The sequence below is a fragment of the Herpailurus yagouaroundi genome, unplaced genomic scaffold (genome assembly GCF_014898765.1).
Source record: "Herpailurus yagouaroundi ecotype Mexico unplaced genomic scaffold, PumYag 161, whole genome shotgun sequence".
Classification (NCBI taxonomy): Eukaryota; Metazoa; Chordata; class Mammalia; order Carnivora; family Felidae; genus Herpailurus; species Herpailurus yagouaroundi.
Genome location: NW_024412402.1, coordinates 11,585,833 through 11,594,230, shown reverse-complemented (window position 1 = coordinate 11,594,230; position 8,398 = coordinate 11,585,833). Strand labels below are relative to the sequence as shown.

The window sequence follows — 8,398 nt, the reverse complement described above, 5'->3', positions numbered from 1 at the left end:
TGTGCTGAGACTTGGTGTGGAGCTCTGAGGCTGCTCATTCTTCTGCAGGAGGACACGGGTAGCTTCCAGGATCCAGACATGTGGGGGTAGCCTTGGCCTTTGGGGTGCTGGAAACGGTCTGCTCCAGTCTTCAGGAAGGATCTCAGCTTATGGGCTCTGTCCATGACCTCAAAGTATCTGCATACCAGCTGCCACGTCCTGATCAATTACTCTGTGTCGCACCCACCATGTATATACATTATTTCATTGACTGCTTATACTCATTTTTTTTAAATATTAAGTCCATTTTACAGATGAGGAAATAGGCTCACTGAGGCTCATTACCAGTGCTTGGAAGAGCCCAGGCCAGGTCTGTCTACCACATACGTCCCCTGCCTACTCTTCCTCTTCTCTCCTTAAGAGGAGGGCCTGCTTGATCTCTAGCTCTGGTACCGGGTTCAAGAGGCCCAAGAACACCACGGGACAGAGTCTGCTTCCATTGCAACAAAAGCAATTGAAGACAGACATCAGGAAGAACTTCTCCATCAGTGAAGGGTGTAGAACATTTTAGCAGTTTCCCCAGTAGGAAAGGGTAGGATCTCCTACTATGAAGACCTTAAAAGAAGGGGGAAAGATTTATTTAGTCACCTGGGTGAAGGTTTTTAGGGTAAAACCTTGCCAGGGGCAGAGAGTAGTCTATGACAGCCCCTCTCTCTAACCTCTGCTTGGGCAGTTCAGAGGCTCAGGCCCCCAGCTCTGGCTGGACATGCCTCTGCTGCTACCGCCTGGCCCAGGGGGTCAAGCACAGTGTCGCCTTTCCAAGGACACACTTTCTTGCCCAAGCCCATTTGGTAGCCCTTGCCAGCTGGTGGTGCCTGGGGCAGCATGTTGGGCAGGGTAGGGCAGGGCCTGGGCAGGTGTGGTCCCCAGCTACCTGTCCAGGCACTCGTCGACTCCACCGTGAGAGCTCAGCTACTCCAAAACCCCAGTCTTACTCCCTTTCCCTTCCCTGCTTCCAGAATGGGCTGGGAGGAAACCCAGACCGGGCGGGTCTTCAATCTCTGACGCCCACCCTGTCCTCCGGGGAAACTCACCCTGTTCTCCTTAAGCAAGTCCGCAGAGGACCTGTGAATGTCAGCCAGTTTGGGCTCTGAGTTAGGCACTGCATGCCTAGAAAGCTGGAATCTGCTTAGGAGAGGCTGTAACTGAGCAGACAGAAAAACACAGGGCGTTCTCATTCCGAAAGGAAGTACAGTGCACAGAAGCCAGGAGGCTGCGGCTCAAGTCCGGACGGACCACTTTCTGGCTTTGCGACTTGGCAAATCTCTCCACCACTGGGCCTCAGTTTTCTCCTCTGTAAAGTGGGAATATCAATACTTGCTCCAAAGGATGGAAGTGAAATACTATGAGACCCTAAGCAGGAAACACTTCCCAATGCCTGGTACATAAGAGGTGTTCAGTCAACATCGGTGGAAATAATATAACTTGCTGCTAGAATTCCGAGAGGCAGAAAGCACAAATTTTGCCCACCAGTATTTCTTTTTAGGGATGAGGGAACCTACAAGGAGGGGGAGCTGAGCCTTGTAAAAACTTGGGGACGCACTCAGTTGGTCTCATCACTTTGAAGGCCAACGGCGACTGCGGCCATTCTGAGAGGGCCAGAGCTAGATAGAGCAAAGACGGAGAGATACAGCAAGGCAGGTTGTGTAGAACAAAATGCAGATTTTTAATTGCTTGAGTCCACATCTCGTAAAAGAAAAAAAAAAAAAAAACACACGCCTGGCCCGGGGGGGGCGGGGCCCCCCCACCGCCCCCTTTCTCTGCCTTGAGTCAAGAACCAGTTCCCACCAGTCTTTCTTGAGTTCAAAGTGTCTCCCCGCCCTAATCGCGCCCCCACCTCCCACATCCACCGTGGGCGCTGGCCCTCCGGGGGCCCCTCTGCCCACTGCCCACCCAGAGTAGGCAGGCCTGGTGGGAGGCAGGGAGGGAGATAGGAGAGCAGGCAGCCCCCCACCTCTGCCTGCCAGAGGTTGATTGTAGCTCGTTGTCCTGATTTGTCCCCAGACACTGAGACTAGATACTGCTTCCCACCTTGCCCCTCTCTGCAGCCAACAGCCCTGCCTTCCGGACCTGTCTGAGCCTGCGACCCACCGGGGAGGCAGGGGCCTTGGGCCAAAGACCCGCTGAGCCAACACTCTCCATTTCCCCCACCCACCCCCACCAAGCCCACCCTTTCCCTACCTCCTGCCAGCCTGGGTCCCCGTGTCCCCTGAGGTGGGACAGACCACCCAGTCCCCTGCCTGCCCCTCTCTGTCCTTCCCCGTCACTTTCTCGGCCCCCCAACCCCTTGACTCACTCCCTCACTTCCCAGTCAAGCTGTTCCCTGGGACGTGTCAGGACAGGGTGCCTGGATTCTGGTCCTACAGGCTCCCGCTCTGCCCGCCCTCAGTGGGGGTGGGGCATGTGGGGAGGATTCGCTTTGACCTGCTTCTTTAGGCTTCCCTCCCTCCTCCACCCCCTCCGCAAGGGAGCAGGCTGGGGTGAACTCCAGAGCACCTCCTGATTGCACCCAGCCAGGACCCAGCCTGGGGCTGCTGAGGCCTAGTGGGGGGGGGGGGCGCCCATCTCACCTTCACTCAGGCCAACCTGCCTTCCAAAGACTGCTACCCAGAAGCCCTCACTCGGCCAGGGGCAATTCCTCCTGTCTTCCTCATCCCTTTGGGACCCGGAAAGTAAAAGAAGGGGCAAGAGACTCAGATTCTGTCCTTGGCTTTTCAGTTAATTGACTGCATAGCCTCAGTAAGTCACCTCACTTCCACATCTGTGAAATGGGTGGCCCCCCCTTCCTTGAATCATTCCAGAAGCTAGGATCATCAGGGTAAAGGGGGCTAGAAGAGCAGAGCGATGGGATTTGGCCCTGGTGGACCAGACTGGAGAGCAGAGGAAGGGGGCCTCCCACCTCCCACTGGGGGAGAAGGAGTTGGATGCTTCTCCCACACGTGGGCCTCTCAGCCCTTCTCTTACAGAGAAGCCTTCCTTTTCACAAATAATCATGGCATTCTCCAGGGAGTCTGCTCCTCCTTTGATCGTGAGCTTCCTAAGAAGTCTTGATTAAAGAATCCCAAGGACTGGAGAAGTCGACCGAGCCCCACGTCCCCCGAGTGTGCTCTCTGAGATTTGACTAGCCTGGCTCAGGTCGTTGACCAAACACAGGTTGAGGCCCCATCCCGAGCAGGGATGCTGGGGCTTCAGAGATGACCCGTCTCTGGCAAAGCCCAGCACTGTGCCCCCAAGAGCTGCTGTGTGGGAACCTGGGCACAGAGCTGGTGGCAGTGTGGGTGCAAGTTTTCTATGGTGGCCAATGTGGAGGGTGGGGACGTGGGAAGGACAGGAGAGAAGCTGGGAGCACAGGCAGAGGCAGACTCCGATCCATCTCAGACGTCCCCCCAGGGCAGCGGAGAGCTAGGACCTGTGCGACAAGATCAGGTCTGTATTCAGACCCATTTAACAGTGTGGCTGTGGTTGGACCCTTCGCCAGCCTGAGTCTCAAGTTTCCTGGCAGTAACAGGAAGACCTCTCTTGGAGGATTTTCGTGAGGATGAGAGGAGGTTCAGTGCCTCACGATACCACGTAGATAGTGAGTGCTCATTAAAGGTTGGCTCCTTTCAGTGCTATTAGTGCCTAGATTCCAGATAGGAAAAGGTCAGTCTGGGCCTGACCTCCCAGCCAAGTCGTAGTAAGGATCGGGAGGTCAAGGACTGTGTTCTGGAAACTCAGAGGACGGGGTCCACGGGATGCAAAGAGGTGACTGATGTAGTGGGGCCCTGGGAGGGTGAGGTGCCCACTTGGCTGCTGGACAGCTTGGATTCAGGGCCCTCGACATACAGGCGTCCTCCAGGCCGTGGGGCACGTGGGCTTACCCTATGGTGGGGACCGGGTAGCCACCCCCAGGCATCCAGTCCTCTCCCACCCGCTTCTCGTCTCCTATTCCAACCCCAGTCCCCTCCCTCCCCAGCAAGGTGCCAAACCTACAAGCCACCATGAAGTTCAAGGGGCAGATGTCTTCTCTATATGTCCCTCCTCCCCAGCCCTTCAGGATCGGGCTCGTGGGTCCGAGCCAAGCAGGAAAGATACAGGAGATACCTCAAGAGACGCCCCACCCGGTTCTGTCTCTAAGTGGTGTAGAGGCGGTGGCCTTCCAGGGCCTTCCACAACCCGCCCACCACTACTCCTTTCTACACGTGGCTGCCTCTGGGCTTGACGAGCTCTTTGCTTCCCTACTGACCCAGAGGCAGGGCCTTTGTCACTGCAACCAGACACAACCACAGTATGTTTCCATGGGCTGGCGTCGGGCTGATAGCTGTTCCCCAGGTGCGCTCACGTCCATTATCACATTATTGAACCTTCGGAGGCTAAAGTCACACGTTCCCACCCCTGTTCTTCCAGGGCCCAGCTCCACCAGCTCCTCCTGCCTCCATCCCCACCAACCCCTTGGCGATCTCGGTTGCGTTGCTTTTCTCTGCACCTCTGTTTCCTCATCCACGAACGGAGGAGCTCTTGGGCTAGGTGGTCCCCACCACCAGCCGAAGGATTCTCCGCCTGGCCTCTCCCGTCACCCCCAGTCTCTCCCGGGGGTCTCATTCCGCATCCCTCTGTCCCTTTGACTTTTCTGTCTATTTATACACAGAATTCACCCACGACATTTCAGTTTTCCAATAGAATCATTAATTACCCCAGTAATTAAACCCAATTAGCATTGTAGGGGCCTTTCTGAGCGAGGAGCCATTAGCCAGGGTGAAAACGCACAGGCGCGAGAAAGAAAACCCACCCTTTCCCAGCATTAAAAATGAAAGCAGGAGACAGCACAGCAAAGCAGAGGGCCCCAATTAAAGCTGGGGCCTTGCTCATTAAGCTAATTTGACATGCTATCCCGGCAGCCTCTGGTGGGAAGCCCGCCAGTGGAGCTGGCTGGGAGCTCTCTGTCCGCGCTCTGCGCTCACCTTGGGCACCGAGTGGACCCCACAGTACCCCCTCCAGGCCGCCAGTCCCCTGCTCAGGGAGGGGGGTGAAGAATCTCTGCCGATTTTTCCTGAGCACCTGCTGACCACTTCCTGGGCTTCAGGGTAGTTAACTACCCAGAGTAGGTGGGCAACGCATGCCAGGTAGGAGGAGCAGGGATGAAAAATGAGAAGAGTAGCAGAACCCCACATTTCTGGGGTTTGGGGAAAGGACAGAAGTTGGCAGTCACTCTCCTCTTTGACCCTGGGGCTGAGGGGACTCCTCTCGTGGGCTGGCTATGAAGACCAAGTGAGATTATATATGTAAACGCCTGACACATCATCAGCGGTGGCCATCATTCGAATTTCCAGAGCTTCAGCATCCACACCTGGTCGTCCCAAGCCCCAAGGCCCCACAGGCAATCAGGGAGGATGTGACCCTTCCATCTCCCAGGTGGAGAATCCCAGGAACAGAAGGAGGAAGACCCATAGCCAGAGACTAGCAGAGTTTAGACTAGGGGTCAAGTTTTGTAACTCCCGAGCCGGAAGGGAAAGGGAACAAGGGGCGAATGACGGTTTTATGTGTTTCAGGCTTCCAGTAACATCTCATTGGCTAGGAAGGCCCCGGTCCCAGCCAGCCCTGTGGTCCTGACGGGTGGGAATAGAGGGGGTGCCGTCTGCCCTCCCAACAAAGAACCCCATCACCTTGGCTCCCAATCGGCAAGGGTCCCGTGCATCAAGTCCCACCCTTACCCGTGATTCTGGGGCTTGCGGGTGTGTGCGGGCCACTCGTCTCCCCAGGAAGGGAAGAAAGGAAGGCCAAGGGCAGCCCGTGTCGCGGTGAAGAGCGTAGCCTCTCCCTGAACCGAGCCTCGTGGAGACCGCGTGTGTGGAATCGGCTTCATAGACAGTGTGACCTTAGGCAGGTTACTTGACCTCTCTGTTTCCTCATCTCTGAAATGGAGACAATAAGGCTACCCAGCTCCGGAGTGGTTATGAGGATTAAGTGAGTTAATACAAGTAAACACTCGGGCCTGGGCCTGGCACAGATAAGTTATACACATGTGTTAACTGTTGTTGCCATCCATTGGCAAGGGCCTGGCAGGGAACATCAACCTTCTGTACTTTCTCTTCTGGGGAGGGACGGGAGCACGTGAGACCCCTGGCTTGTGCTGCTAAGCACCCAGTCTTGGGGCAGCTGAAGGTGGCAGGCAGCACCCTTCTCAGACATGGCAGAATGTGAACCCCCTCCCCCGCCCCACACACACACCTCTGCCACCAGCCGCCCCTGGGCTTCCGGGGACCATTCTGAGCAGTGTGGTGGGCATGGCAAAGAGGGCATGAGAATGGGCAGGAGGGGGAAGGAGGGGAGCGAGGGGAAGCGGGTGGCCAGGAGGCTGGGCTGCACCCCTCCAGCTGGGCGCCATGCCCCACTGCCTACGTGCTCACTCTTTCTGCAAGGCAGGACAGGAAACAGGTCTTGGCATGCCGGGCCCCTACCCAGTGACTCCTGAAACCCCAACAAGTCTGAGCTGGAAGCGGGACTGGGCGCGGCTCCTGATAGATTTATGTTGGGCAAAGGGATGGTGGGGCGGGGGGGGGGGTGGGGAGAGGGGGAAGAGTGTGGGCGAGACAACCCCCCTCCATTAAAAACTCTGACACTCCCAGTGACAGGGGTGCTGAGGGGAATGGCTGGGTCTTGGGGTTTTCACCTCCTGCCTCATGGGTCCCCTCATCCCCTGTAGCCCTGCCCCGTGGGGCAGGAAGAGGACAGGCCGTGGCAACGGTAGGGACCTGTTCCCCTCAGCATTTTGCCAAGAAGAGGGTGATGATTTCAATGCTGAGGAAGGAGGCAAGGTGACAGCCTGAGGCCGGCAGCACAGGGAGGCCAGGCAGGCGGTGTCCCCGGAGGCCCCAGGACCAAGGAAGTCCTTTTATACAGATGCCCTCCCTCCTTCCTCAGCCAAACAAGGTGGCCTTGCTTTGGGCCTGTTTTGTGGGTGAGAAGGCTGGGCTTCGGGGAGGCGTTGGGTCCTACTGCTAGAGTAAGAGCTGAGGCTGAAATGATCAGGACAAACTAGAAAGTGCGTGCCCACCCACCACCCTTTCAGCCTCCTGGGCGCTGGGGAAGGGACAGCCCAGGGCAGGCTTTTCTCCAGGGACTGCCCATGTCTACATGGCCCAGCTGCAGGTGGCATGGTGGGAGAGCAAGATGGCATGGGAAGCCCCGTCTCGCCCGCCCGGGCCCCCGTCAAGCAGACCCACCCAACCACCCAGGGGAGGCCTTCAACCTCAGCCAGCCTCTCCCTTCATTGTGACGTCAGGACCCTTTGAAGACCCCACTTCCTCTGGCTACGCCAAAAGGGAAGACTGTCAGATGGGAAAAGAAAACAAAACTCTGAGCCAGACTTCCTTCCTCCTGGGGTGCCCCCAAGCTGAGGCTGAGTCCAGACCAGGGGTGAATTGAGATTAGGGTTGAAATGGCGGCCACACGTCGCGTTGCACTTCTTCCTGTGGTTGAAACCAGTAAGAGCTTACCACCAGGGGTAGGGTGATATGATAACCCAGGTCTCAGGGTCTGGTTTGGTGTTGACTTTGGGATGGGGCCGGGGCTGGTGTTGGGGTTTACGTTGCGGCTGGGGAGGCTGCTTCTCAGGGCTAGCGGCGGGGTGGGTACAGTGAGCGGGGGGCATTTCAGCTAAAGCTGGTGTCATCAGAGAGGTTGGAAGGGCTCGAGGGATTCAGCACCTGTGGCTTATATTTGGAAGAGAAATGTTCGTTTTCACTTGAGCCTCAGACTGGGGAGAGGACCGGAATTAGAGGCGTATCTGAGCCAGAGCAGTAGGGAGGTTGTGAATGTGACAGAAGGACCATTAAAAGACACTCCCTTCCCTCTTCCCTAAGTTCCGCTCACCCGTGTTGGGATCCAGTCAGCCCCAGGCCCCACTGGGGTGCTCCCCAGACGTAGCCTGGATTTCTGAGACAGCTCCACTGTCCAGACCAGTGAGTCCCGCCCAGAAATGAAAGAGGTTCAGGACCTGTAGCAGGCACCTTCTTAGGGCTGCCTCAGAAGCAGGTGAGGAGGTTGTCTTGGGCCCGAATGGCATCACCACCATGCAGTGGCTACGGGCATCTTCACGGAGGTCCCGCGTTTCGGCACGAGGGACTGCTGAGACCAAGGCCTTGCTGTGGGCTTGGGCTCATTTCCCCACCAGCTGCTGTGCCCCGGCCTGTACCCAGAAGTCTGGAAGGCCCCTGCCAGTCCAGCCCTAGGAGGAGCCCCCAGGGGCAGGAGGCAGAGCTGGTGGCCCACATGGAGGAACCTGGCACGGGACGGAGGTGCTGGGAGCTACAAATGCCAGCCCAGGGTGGGACGGGCACAAGGGCTGATGCTGGAGGGTCCGAATGCCTGCGGGGGGGGG

The 8,398-nt window shown here is 57.2% G+C and overlaps 1 protein-coding gene and 2 long non-coding RNA genes across 6 annotated transcripts in view; 2 read left to right on the top strand and 1 right to left on the bottom strand.

Annotated features, from left to right (window-relative positions):
* Positions 1-8,398, top strand: part of NECTIN1 (nectin cell adhesion molecule 1) — a 93,886-nt gene that overhangs the window by 27,211 nt on the left and 58,277 nt on the right. The window lies entirely within an intron of this gene.
* LOC121035523 (uncharacterized) overlaps positions 1-8,398 on the bottom strand; it is a 25,755-nt gene that overhangs the window by 12,234 nt on the left and 5,123 nt on the right. The window lies entirely within an intron of this gene.
* Positions 6,979-8,398, top strand: part of LOC121035524 (uncharacterized) — a 3,019-nt gene continuing 1,599 nt past the window's right edge. Inside the window, exon 1 of the long non-coding RNA XR_005792930.1 lies at positions 6,979-7,502. This is a non-coding gene — a long non-coding RNA (uncharacterized LOC121035524). The remainder of the gene's footprint in view (positions 7,503-8,398) is intronic.